This window comes from Caloenas nicobarica, chromosome 3 (genome assembly GCF_036013445.1).
Source record: "Caloenas nicobarica isolate bCalNic1 chromosome 3, bCalNic1.hap1, whole genome shotgun sequence".
Classification (NCBI taxonomy): Eukaryota; Metazoa; Chordata; class Aves; order Columbiformes; family Columbidae; genus Caloenas; species Caloenas nicobarica.
The window spans coordinates 57,537,667-57,551,867 of NC_088247.1; positions in this window are offsets into that span (position 1 = coordinate 57,537,667).

A 14,201-nucleotide genomic window follows, 5' to 3' on the forward strand; every position below is an offset into this window, starting at 1 on the left:
ATATTTTCAATAAGACGTATTACTGAATTTTTTTAGGGTAACTTCAAAGTAGGACACATATGAATGAGAGACTTCCACTATCTTCAGTTCTAGTCTTCTCTTATTCTAGACAAATTTATCATGTAATCTGTTTCTTAAATAGATCAAATTTGATTTAAAACTTCTAAGGTTTCTTGCCTAAATTATTCCTATGAGAAGAATCACAGAATTACAGAATGGTTGAGATTGGAAGTGACTTCTGGAGGTCATCTGGACCAACTCTCCTTGGTTCTTGGTTTACAGATAAATAATTTCAGCAGCTATATAGATGATACATGAACAATAATAGATATGCTTCTTTTATGTTATCTAGATTACAAATCTTTAATTAAATATACTCATATCTGTCTATATTGTAAATATTAGTATTTCAACAACAAGCAAGAGGGACCATTTTGTTTGCTTTTAAAGACACTGATTACTTTTAAAACAGCATTTGCTTTAGAGAGAGGAACTGATGGCCTCATGAAAAATCACAGGCAGAACCTTTTAGCTTCTTCCTTGTGTAGAAAGAAAAAATGTAAAGTTGAAACATATATTCATGCAAGAACTCCACCTGTGATAGCCATAGTTATAGCAGGATTGAATTTGTGTTTTGTATGTCTCCCATAGACAAAGTGTTTGCTGGCAGAGATAGGCAAAGTTAAAGAAGCACTGAATAGTAAGAAAGATGGGAAGGAAGGGAAGGGGATAGAAGAGGACAGAATTAAGGACTGAGGAACAAGTGTTGCTCCATGAAACTGTTAAATCTTATAATAATCACTTTTCCCAACCAGAGATTGTTAGCTGCAACCAAGACGAAAAAGGATTGAAAAGCAATATTGAGCTTCACATAACGTTCCATGTAAAGCAGAGGAATAGGAAAAAATTACCTACTGATATAGTCAGGGCATACGGCTGTTTTGGCTGACAGATAGTCTCAATTTCTCAGATCTTTAATAAGAAGAGACTTGTAATTATTAATTTGTAACAAAAAGGAGGTTTCCTTGGTATATGCAGAAAACATACAATGAAAAATTATTAAAGTAAATTGCTGTTGATTTAAGCCACAGCATAGTGTAGGTGTCCCTATTATCTATATCATGGATTTTCACAATAAGCTATTGAAAGGAGTAAGTCACAAATGCTGAAAATACAATGTGAATAACCCAACTTCTTACTCCTAGACAGAGACCAGGAAAATATTTACTTTTACTAAAAATGGTTGTGTTGATATAGGTCGTACAATGCCTGTTTGCTCCAGAGTAAAATTTGGCCTTTTGAGGTGGATTTGTAAAGCAAACATTTTTCCTCTCTCTAACAATTTCTATGCATTCTGCTCTCACTATTCACCTCTCAGCAAGTCCTGTTCACCTCTAATTCTCATTATGAACAAATCTGGCTAAAGGTCTTTTTCTGAAGAGGGCTAGAGGTTAGAAATAAGATGTGTCCAGAGATATTCCTAACTTTGCACAAAGTTGTGTATATTGTACTTTGACACAAAGGTAAAATTCATTGTACTTTGACACAGAGGTAAAGTTCAGTTGCTCATTTCCTTAAATCTAGTGATTCAGTAGTAGCACTTAAACATATTTTAAATTCTATCATTGCAAGCAAAAGGGCTACAAAATTTTATTATAAAGTAAGGCTGAATATTTTTTACAGTACTGTTTCTAAAGCAAGTCAGTGCTGGATCATAATAACTAAATCCTAGAACAATTTATTTAATTCCACATGGAAACAATATAGAAGTTAGCGACAAATTAATATTCTTATATTAACAGGTTCTGATTATTCACTCTTGTCCCATTGAGATTTTCTTATTTCACGAAATAAGATGGTTTTCTTTTTTCCTGAAGGAATAAGTATGAGCTGGCTCTATGCAGGCTAACGTAGGGCTACTTTTCTATCCCAGAGAAGAAACACCTCACTGCTGTTTATTGCCTAAAATACCAGGCCATAAGCATGGTCTAGGCTATTAGACACCTATCGTTGTCCTGCATAGAGAGATGAATCACCTGTTTAGACATGGGAGATATTTCTGATGGTTTTTGTAGTCCTCAAAGGAGCCGTCTTCTTCCTTGGACACCTGTATTTCTTCAACCCTTCCCTTTCTCTGACAAGCAGATGAGAAGGAGATCATCCTTCCCTTCATTCCTCACGTGCTTATTTCTTGGCACATTGTCCAAGAATGTCAGGCCATGCCAGAAAACGCTGAAAAGAAAATACAGAGGAGCAAGGAGCTGAGTTCCTCAGGTCATTCTATGCCTTCAGTCACCAGAAGTAATTCACTACCAAAGCCAGGCTGCCATTTGACAGCCAGAAATCTTCTCTCCAGCATTGTTGCTCAAGTGCCACAACCTACTTGTAAAATATACCAATATCCATTAATGACAAATGCCACCAGCCTGAAACTGGGTTTTCAAGTAGGTAAATGTTTCCATTCCATCAGTGGGCCTCCAAGAGAGAGTGAGGTACCACTGCTGCATCTTGGGTGGCTGTCCCTTCTTCCAAATTGCGTGATTAGACAGAAATGGAAAATAACTTGTTCTTCTCAAGAGACAAGTTTTAGAAAAGGAAGAGATTCTAACACTAGCAAAAGGTCTGCTCATGTAGAGAGGTGCTATAAAATGAAACAGATTACTTGTAGAGAGAAAGGGGACATAAGCCTGCTCTTCATGCACTGATGCCTTAAAGCTAATCTCTCTGTTTGTCCCTTCTCCCTGTGGTCCCTATAACAGGAGACAAGTCTTCCATGGCTTTCTACTGAGTGATGGAAACCTCTACGCACTCTAGCCGTTTTTAGCCTAGAAGTAGAGACCTCAGATAAGACGATAAAAGAATAAAAGGTGGGGTAATATGTCCTGACTCTAGGCTCCAGGTTCAGGAAAGCAGCAGGAGAGCAAGGGAAGACTGGGAAATGTGTGGGTAGCACCCTGCAAACAGCTTTTGGCACTTGCTGCATGTGTGGGCAGCCACCCACTATGCCTTATGTTAGACACTGAACAGAATGACGTTTTTCATTCAACTCTCACAGGACCTGGGCTTCTCTAAAAAGATTGGGCATGTACCACAGCAGGATGCTACATACAGATGTGAGAGGGACTTTGGACTTGGTGCTGTGAATCTTATTTTACGAGGGAGAGTAAAGCAGAAAGTTATCATTTAGGATGCAACAATTGTTCTTTCCTTACTCTTGCCAGCTCAGTCGATCTGCTGCCTGTTATAAGGAGAAGAAAGAAAGAAATCTAGTGTCTTGAGGAAGAGAGAGGGGTAAAGGATAGGAGCAGAAACATGGAAAAGATGGAAAGAGGAGGACTCCAGAGCAAGTTAGGGCAAGTGGAATCATTGTAAGTACAGATGAGGTTATGGATAATACTTTCCTCATGGAACCAGATCCACTAGGCTATTAATACAGTACTAATTGGGCAAAGGTCTGGGAAATATTCATTCTTACTGGGACTATGCGAGTGAGAAAGATTCTTCATTCGCTTTCTGTAGGTTGTGAAGGGCCCATGTCATCAAATCAGTATCACTTACTGCCCTGGTGGACCTTAACACTTTAAACATTCAGCAATGGCAAATAAGTATCAATGCTGGCAACGAAGGTAAGAACTGTCATGCAATGAATATTGATAGAGCAGGGTGTCTGTTTGGCATTGCAAAAATCCTGGGGTCCATAAACATGGGTGATGTGTCTAATGCTGATGGGATGTGACTGAGAGACCCTAAAGTATAGTGAGCAGCTGTCTCTTGTTTCAGTTACTGACACTAGTCATGGATTCTTTTCCATGGATGTTGGAAGGAATGTGTATCTGCCTAAAACCGAGAACAGCTGGGCATGTTTCCCCATTGGAACATGATAATGTCGTCTTAAGTTTCAAATGGTGGACCAGAAATAACCAGACCTAGTGTTAAGTCCTGGAAGAGGGACTTGAATATGTTGAAATTAGTCAATTATCCCAGAATTTGGAAGATGAAATGGTATTATCAGTAAACATTAATGATTGAGCTCCTCTCAACCAGGACTGTGAAGTCATATCAGGTATGATATTCAGAGATGCCCCAGAAATTTAAAGTATGGATATGAATGAAGCTGTGAGTCCCCAGAAATATTATTGTTAGGACAGCCATTGGAACAGATCCAGGAGAACACTGTAAATGTAGATATGGATCTCTCTGTTGCAGTTGCTCAAGTGCCACAACCTACTTGTAAAATATACCAACCTTCCATTAAGAACTGTCAGGGAGCACCAACAGTAGGCTGTGCCACAATGGAAGGTGGGCTAGGAGCTCCCAGAGGCAGAAACGCAGGTGAAATGCATCCAAAATTTGAGGGAACTCAGATTGCTTGAAAACACAGCTGAGGCTAAAAGAAGAATACCTGGTAGCAGAGAAGATGAAACAGTTTTTGCTTCGACCAGGACTGCAACACATTTCCTAAATAAATCACTATAGCTCAAATGATATATTGAAAATTATATAAGTCCATGCTTAAAATGCTAACTAGAATTAAGAAAAGAGCACTTAAAAGTTTGGGACTACTAGGCTGGAACAAGAATGATCACTTATTAAGCATATTAATTTTTCTTCATGAGCAATGAATCTTGAAAACCACAGTGATTTGTCAAAATAATTGAATTCCATTTGCTTTTCAGATATAAATGCTTACATGTCTTGCCAAAGTAATCCTTGCTTGCTACTCAGAAGCCTAAACTTCCATATGTGTACTTTCTAAAACACGTTTTTTTCTTTTTCTTTTATGAGGTAAGACAAAAAAAAATTCATTGTTTTGCTCATACTGATTATAACCTTCAGCATTGTTCACACTGATCCTACTAAGAGAATTAGTTTTTCAGAATCATGTTCACACATAACACAGGCATAAAACAAAGCCCAATTTCCTTTATTTTTTACAGATCTAATTTCACTCTGATTTGCTTTCATCTGTTTTATCAATGATACAGACTACTGGATCCCGTGATTATAAAATGAAAAAGGCCTGGTGATTTCAGGTGACATACCAGTATTAGTCTTATTTTGTAATTCCATTATATCTGTGGGTAGACACCTACATATATTTTTCTTAGATTTCTTATTTCCTTTATTGGTAGTAACAGTAGGAATTAATAAAAAAGGTTTTTTTGCTATCCTTTGCAAAACTTCTGTGACTTCTGCTGTGACACTTGAGTACAGATCAAGAGCCTTTATTCAGTAGTGTAAGAGCCCTACACACAAAGCCTCCCAAAAATCTCAATGTCAAACCACACTAAAGAAAACCCTGAAACTAGTTAATTGTACTGACACACAGTTAGACTGCACTTACCCCATAGACAAAGGCAACACCTTTTCTCAGTCCTTGTCATGGCTCTGAGTGCAGCCTGCCACACACCTTCCTTGACAGTGGGCTACCTGTGCTCAAGGCTACCTCTGACACAATGCAGGCATGTCACCTTGGGTCAGATGCTGGTTATGGTGCTGTGTGAGCTGGGAGAAGCTCTCCTGGCTACTGTACGTGGGAGAAAGAAGTTAAGTTGAATGTCTCCCCGGTAAACCTCTGATCCAACTCATTTTTTTTTGTTTAAGCATTGGTGAGAACAAAGTTTTTCAACAGGAACATTTGCCTGCTTGAAGGATGTTTTTTCTTCATCCTTCAAATCCAATCCCAGTCCCCACATTCTAACCCAAGGACATTTTGATTTACAAAAAGTCCCAACTTTGTATTGACAATTATAAGCACCTAGCATTCACAATCAAATTCCAAATGAGCAAGAACCCAATATTTTTTTTAACATGTGTCATTTTATTTACTTTTTTAAAAAGTTGTTATTATTCTTTCAGCTCAATTACCTAGATCAAGTTTTCCTCTGCAATCAATGTACCTGCAAATTAACATTTTGTTATAAGACAAAGCTGATATTCACAGGAAACCACTTACCTACAGGACGTGGACCTTCAAAAAAAAAATATTTCGAGACTTCCAATAATACTTATGCTGCCTGAACAGCTCTTGCTGAGGGTTAAAGCTGCACTAGATGAGCAGAGCACTGGCTATTGACAGTATTTGGCAAACGCATACGATATATTCTGCAATAAATTAGTATGGTGGTAAATTTTATTTCTTGGCACATTGGTAAATGTGGTGGTAAAAAATATTTTAAAATCCTTCAAAGATATTAGCTGTTGAAAATCTGCTTTGCCAAAATTCAGTGTGTTTTTCTGTTTTTCCCCACTTCTTGCTTATCCATCTTTGTTCATAATGTCTAAAACGTAAAGCTTGTCTCTCATTAAAGTTATATTTTGTATTCGCTTCAGTCATCATGCTGGAAAACACTCTCTATACTGAGTAATGTAAATGGGTTTGTTTCTACATTGTTTACGATTCACATCCTTTGGGCTGAAGATCCACATCCATTCCAGCAGGACATAATGGCAGGAGGGCACTGTGATTCAAGGTCTGCCTCACTGTCTTCTGCACTTCAACAATATGGACCGTCCATCCATGGAATGCGGTTGTGACCTACTCCTAATCCCTAATTTGGGGATACACATCTTCCTGGGACATCCTTAGAGAACCATGGTGTGCTAAGCCTACCCAAGTCACTTTCCTACTGTATGCAGATTTTGAACTCTTGTGCATGCTACCCTATCAGTGCAAAGGAGCAGCATGAGAGGAGTTGCTCCACAAGGAGAGGCAAACCTGAAGCTGAAGACAACACCAAGGGGCAGTAGCTTTACTGACAAGAAACAAGTACCTGAACAAGGAAAGCAGATCAGATCTGGTGACTGTAGCCATGATTGGACATAGTCCCATGATTACCAAACAAGACTGTATTGCCAAGACAGGTCTGGGACCAGGCCAGAGAGCCAAGTCTGCAGGTCAGGATTGGAATGAGGGAGGTATATGCAGCCATACCTGCAGCATGACTCAGACACAGAGCCAGGATGACAGCCTGAGTTTAAGCTCTGCTCCCAGGAGAAGTGGAGGAAGGCTCCCCAAAAAGGCTTCTCATCGCTTTCCTCAAGGCCTTCACCGAATGAGCTGGCCTCAGGCAGCCACATTTTCAGGATGGGGGAGGATGCATGCTGGTAGTTCCCAGATGTCCTGGTAATTAACTGATTTAGTCCATTTTGGAGTTTGAACCCATTTTATGTTAACCCAGAGATTACGAAGCTGAACTGACTTGGCCGTGTTGTTGCATTCTGTATGTATGTATATCTCGCAGAAAAGGACATCTTAAATATTATTTCAATACCCTCTACCATAGCAGTAAGGAATCTGTAATCTCCTTTTGGAGACTTGAGATATAATTTAATTTATGTTTTAACACTTTTTTTTTTTTTGTATTTAATAATCTGAGCTGGGAGGCTTTAAGTGATTTCATAAACAACAGATTAATCTTGACAAGTCCCTAGTGAGATTTTATTAAGTTTATAGTAGAATAAAATCAAAATATGGAGCTGGGAGACAGTTGCCTGTACTAATTTATCAGGTTCCTAAGGTCTGGAATTACAGGTAATTCTCGAACAACTTTAATTTTTTTCCAATTCCACTCAGGTAAACTTTGCACCAAAGGTGTTACTAAAACTCCCAATAGTATGGATAGTATTTATGAGAGATATATATCATTATTTTACATACATTAAAAGATATGACTCATTAAAAAGTAGTATTTAACATGCAGCAAGTGGGTGTATACACATCAGCAGAAAATTAAAACCATATATAGCAATTGTTAGAAGCATATTTATATGTACACATTTAATATTGTTATTTTAGTGTTATATTTTATATTATTAAAGCATAATGCATGGTTTTAATATTAATTTCACACATATTTTAAGATTTTATTGAGTCCAATATTCCAAATGCAGCAAACAGTTTATGTCAAATACCTCATTATCCATTTGTAAAAACAAGACTCTTCTAAATGCAGTAATTGGATAAGAAGATGTAAAATACAAGTTAGAAAACTAGTTATAAAGGGAATGGTTTGCAATACATTAACTATAATTTGCCAAGGAAAAGTATTTTTTCTACCTCTTTCAATTTTGAGTCTCCCTGTTTTCTTACAAGATTGTTCACTATTTATAAAGGAAAGAAACATATTCTTTGAGTAACTGCAAGCATGCCATACAAATGTCATAGAACTCACAGACAGGAATGGTGGTTGAATTAGATGTTCAGAGGTCCATTAGTTCATCCTCTTGCCTGATGCAGCCCTTTTGCCAACGTTGTATCAGGTCAGCCATGGCTCTGTCCGACTTTTGTTAGTCCTTGAGTTTCTCCAATCCCCTCTAAACTGAAGCTCTACCAGCTGTTGTGCCAGACATTTCAACTAGTCTCGTGCCATCTGCAAATCTGTTTTGATGAATGAATTAAGCACTACATGCCCCAGTTACAACCCCTTGGTTATTCTGCTACTGGATGGCATTTGGATGTCAAGCCATTAATTATGACATTTTGGGTCTGGTAGTCCAGCCAATTCTCAGCCTATCTAAGAGTTGATTCATCTAGCTCATATGTCTTCAGGTTGCCAGTGAGAATGCTGTAGAAGATGATGTCAAAAATCTTACTAAATGAAAGTATATTATATCCAAAAAACCTCAACAAATGATAGCAAATGGAAGTAAAAAGTACCTGCATTAGCCCAGTGTATATAATCACATTTTATTGGGTTGCTCTGATATGTGTCAAGCCATTCCTTACTATTTTTAACCATAAACCGATACTGCCTAAAACTGAAGCAAATGCATGACAAATGAACACTCCACAAGCCAACTGTACATGGCGAAGAAAGCAAATAACGCTATCTCAACATCTTTGGGGTAATAAGCTGAAAATACAACAAAAAACATGTCTGATATAAAACACACAGAACTCCATTGTCTAGATTAAGCTCACAATGCATTTCTTCTCATTTTTTTCTCATTTCTTTCATGAAGAAGCAGATTTTGGAACAAGCTCTAGAAGTCTACAAACTTGGACTGAGGAGAAAAAACAGAATGAAGAGCCTTCTGTTCTTCTGAACATCCAGTCACCAGCCTCATATAAAATAAACCTGGGAATGTATCTTGTTTATCTTAGTCAAGCTGTCAAGCTAAAGCTTGATGAGAGATGATCTGTAAGACATTCCATTTCTTGCCTATAAAGATAGAACAAGATCAACTGTTTCATTAACAGAATTACTTTACATGTGCCTGTTTCCTCCTGTGTTTCATTTGTTCTGTGCAGAAGGGGTATTATTTTGGATGTCTAGAACAGGTAGAATATACTTTTGTGCTGTGTTCACAGTTCTTCAGGATAAAAAGATGGGCAGGTGTATCAATAATGAAAGCATTTAGAGTTCACGCCATAGACTAATTTCATTTGACTAAAATAATCAACCAGCCAACAGTGAAGGAGTGTACCTATCAATAGAGACTGGGTAATTGGATATTTATTTAAATTAAAGACGCTTGTTTAATCTGGCCATTTTAAATTTTATTTCAAAAAGATTATAATCTTGTAAAATAAATAATTTACTGATGGCAGCAAGTTGCAGTTTTTCTTTGAAGAGGTACATACACATTAGAAACATCCCTTAATTTTACATGTTAAGATTGCTAAAAGGAAAGTATTCTATCAGTACAGAAATTGACCATTTGACAGATGTTTTTGTACATGTACACAAAGGCATTTGCTAAAGCATACACAATATGCTAGTCTCTTGAACAGGGCATAGCATTCAAAATTCTTCCTTTTGTATATTTGCAGTTTGTAGATTTTCACATTTTACTCCAGAAATAGGAACTAAAACTCAAGTGAATCAAAAAACATCTACTCTGCAACTACATCTAAAATCCCAGTTTTAAGGCTGTGGATAAGATCACCAGGCTTCTTTATTGAATGGAAAATTATGCTACAGCTTAAATGAATCAGTTCACTTTTGGTTATGCACACAAATATGTTATTTGACAAAAAATGTGATCTTCAGTACTCTTTTACAATAGTTTCCAGGTTTTCCTAATGAACAAAGTATACAGATTGACTTTTCATCAAATTATGTAAGAATACACTTAGTATCTGTCACTTTGCAGAGCAGCTGCATGGAAGAACTCTTTAAAGAAGATCTCTTGCTTGGTGCTTTATGTTTGGGAGTAAATCAGCTGAGAAAAACTCAATAGTAGCTTAAAGGATTCAAGAGTCCCTCCCTCCCTTCCTTCCTTCCTTCCTCCCTTTCTTCCTTCCTTCCTCCCTTCCTTCCTCTCTTTCTTCCTCCCTCCCTCCCTCCTTTCCTCCCTTCCTTCCTCTATTCTAAGTCAAAATTGTAATCACCTCCAATTACATTATGATACACAGTTCTAAAAGCCTTTATACAGAAAAATACCAAAGATTTTTCCTTAGCATATGACACCACAGTACAGGCAGCTCACCGAGATGTAATCATGTGTGTAACTTTAACTGTGTAACTGATTTCATTGATTCTAACACTTTAAGCTCATTTCTGTTGTCTCCATGAATACTCAGGTGATGAAAGACATTCCTCTAAATGCTTTGCTCAACTAATGCCCCTTTTGATTCCTTAAGTCAGTGGGAGGAATCCAGGCTATGTTGCCTTTTGGATAGTCTGTACAATTATCTTCCTTATGGCCATGATTCTTCTAGTTAGTGAATTCTGGTTATGTATAATGTAGCACTATTCATAACACATTTTTCTTTCAGAAATGAAGTCATTGAGAAGCTCAGAGAGGAAAAAGCAGCTTTGTTTAGAAATGTATCAAGGAGTGAAGAAAACATAATAAAACTTAAGCAGAGGACCTAAAAATTTAGGTTTAACCAGATAAAATAATATGGCCTTCAAATCCACAGGAGATCATCAGGAACATCTCACATTTTAACTGACAATGACCTAATGTCTCCAATGTACTTATAAGTACATCTCTTTTACTATTTTCTGCACATTTTGATTTTTTTTCCTCCAATTTTGCTCGTCTTATTATTTCTGGAAAACAAATTCAAAAGCAAACCAAAGAGTTTATAAAATAATTTATTGAAAATAAAATATTTCCATTATAAATGAAGGAAATTTAAAGCCTGCATTTTTTAGGATATAAATTGGTAACAATTTAGTGAGCTGATCCTTGCTCTGAAATTAGTGCAACAACCTGCTTTCACTAGTCTTTGGGTGTGATGTCATTGCAAAGACAAATATCACCTAAGCAACTCTATAATACTAAAAAGCTTATAGCTGAAATGTGTAGAAGGCAACAGATGGGGCAGTATCTAGAAATTTTATTTGTCAGATATCATCCATCTGTTTCTCTCCCTGTCTGCATGTTTTGCAGTAACATCCATTTTTAGGAAGGCAAGTTAATATAATTCTACAGAATTGGTTTAATCTTCTGGTTTATTATTATTTAATTTTTATTTTTTACAATTCATTAACGGCTGGCAGGGAAACATAAAACCCACACTGATGATTCAACCAAACAATCCTCATCTCCATTCGATGAGAGGCAAAGTTATACTTCAGGACAAAATTAGTAGATGTTAACTCTTCTTATTAATTGGTTCTAACGATTTTGGCAGTTTCTCATATGCAACAGACCTGCTAAACAAACGAATGATGGAGACTATTTTTAAATGCATGCTAAAACTGAAAGGATTAGGTGTCATTTCAGAGTAAGTTCCAGTTTTTTTGTAATGAGTGGCTATTAAAATCAGTAAGTCTTTTCTGGCAGCTATCCGATTCCCTGAAAATAGAGCCACAAAATGCTTTGCAACAGGTATATTATTTAGAGAGAGTATATAAAGGCTTTGGTTGTAAAAATTAATTATTGGCTGAACAACTCTATTTGCTTTCTGCTTCATACTCTTAGCTAAACATAAAACTAACTTAATATCACTGCCACTGCTCTCCAAATAGTTTGTTTCTCACAAGACCAAAGTTAAAACAAGAGCCACTTAAAATAGCAACATAGTCAGCAAGGATAATGGCTTAAAAGGAAGTTATTAGAAGCCAAGACAGGAAACGAGTGGTGCTTACAAATGGTACACAGAATCCAATATTTGGCAAGACCACAACTCCTACCTATTCCTTATGCATAAGTACCAATAGTAAAGTATTAACAGATGAGCACTTAGCTTGCTAAGAGTTAATAAAGAATAATGGCAGTAGGTGGCTTGGGTGCATGAGATTCATAGTCTGACTAGTTCCAGGGTGGTGAGCAAGGCAAAATAGAGGGTTTGAAACCAAATGAGCCCCATTCTGAAATGAGCTCTAATCCTGATGCCATTCGCAGCTCATCAAACTGTGACAGCTCTGCTCTTGACTCTGTCCTCTTCAGGATGCAGTAACTGCTGTTGTTGTCATCATTCTCTTCACAGCTGCTCCTGTCAAATTATTGTATTTACTCTCTTTTTACTACCTAGGCCCAGGTCTATCCTATTCTCCCCCTGTTCTTTCAATTATTTTTCTTTTCTTTGCCTCTTTAATTTCACAAGATTACTTCCTGACCTGATGTTATTTGCATCTGTTAGCATACCAGCCTTTAAACTGACTCAGTGACCCCAGCAACAGAGGGTCTCACAAGAATGGCTTTCTATCAGTGATAGATTCTTCCTTTTCTTTTGTCTCCTTTGTCTACTTTGATCTTAAATTCTGTTTCCTGCTTTGATATTGATTCCTAGTCACATATCTCATTTCTTTATCCCTTGTTTTCCTTTATCTTCTCTTTCGCCAGCCCCTTCCCTAATACCTGCTGTAGATGAACACAATGCTGGCACAAGGATAACTCTGGTTCCTTCTGACTTGGGTCCAAATCATAGACTATGTTTCACCTTGCCCCTAAAATGGGTTAATACTTTGACTGTTGTGATTCACACATTTCAACTCATCCTAAGTGCTGTATCTGATTATTCTTTCTATCTTTTAAACCCCTATTTGCTTTATCCTTTGATTACAGTCATCTCAAGAAAATAGGACAGGGTTGCAGAGGTCATCAAATCCATTCCTCCTGCCTTTTGCAGGCAAGTTTGTCATGGAACTACTTTCATATATCTTTCAAGATCTACTTTTAAATCAATTAAATTTTCTTCCTCTGCTCTCCTAACAGAAGGCTGTTTCCACACCTAATGATTACAAACCATCTTACAGTTTTCCAGCCCATGCTGATTTGTATCTTGCTTATGCTCTTTTCCTTATGTGACAACTCCATCCATTAACATCTCTGATATGCTTAGAACTGTCTCACCTCTTATTTTCCTAGGTTAAACATATCAAACCTTTCTAATCTATGTATCTCAGACAAGCTCTCCATTCCCCAGAGACCTCTGATGTGTTTAAGTCCAAATTAATTCTTCTCGAACATGAGTGATCATAATTCCCTACGACATCCTAAGTGGGATGCAATAGTACAACAGTATTAATTTTCATATCTTCACTGGAAATATTTTATCTGACCCTAGACCTTACGTATCCTAGGCACTACTCGCTTATTTCATAGCTGCATCACTCATCTTTTGTTGCTCTTAATAACTCATGAGTCATGGAGATATTTTGCAGATGTTCTAAAAGGAGGAAAACATCCTGGGACAGGCACTGAAAAAGTACTAGCTTTTGTTTTTGAGACTAACAGCAACCTGAGAAGCTGTAAAGGCAAGAAAGGGTGATACACAGAAAAAAACCAGCACTGACAAAAGTGAATTTGACTCATCTTTTGAAATAAATAAAAAGGTCGTTAAGATAGTTTTGAACATAAAGTCAAAACTATAACCCATTTCAGCCTCGGTAAGTGATAAATCCATATCTGAGCCTACTACCTAAGATCTGACAAGACCATAAAGCAGCAGAGAATCCTGCCTTCACATCTCCCTTACAATTTCTAGGGTCTGCTTCTGGAGTAGTACCTCAAACTCACCTGTAGTGCCTGCAGCTCCCGGAGCCCTGGAAAGGATTTCTCCAGCTGGGGGAGTATGCAACTCAGGCTAGTATGGCTCTTATGCAGCAGCTGCCACTATGCTCAGCCTAATACAACCAATAAATGTGTTTTAAGAATCAAACCATTGTAGATGTAGTCAAATCCCTACCCATAAAACTGACACCAAATTCTCCAAGTTACAAGCCTACACTTGGTGTGAAGTGGTTTTACTCTGTTGTACTTAACTATTCACTAGCTTATTCCTCTTGTATACGTGCACA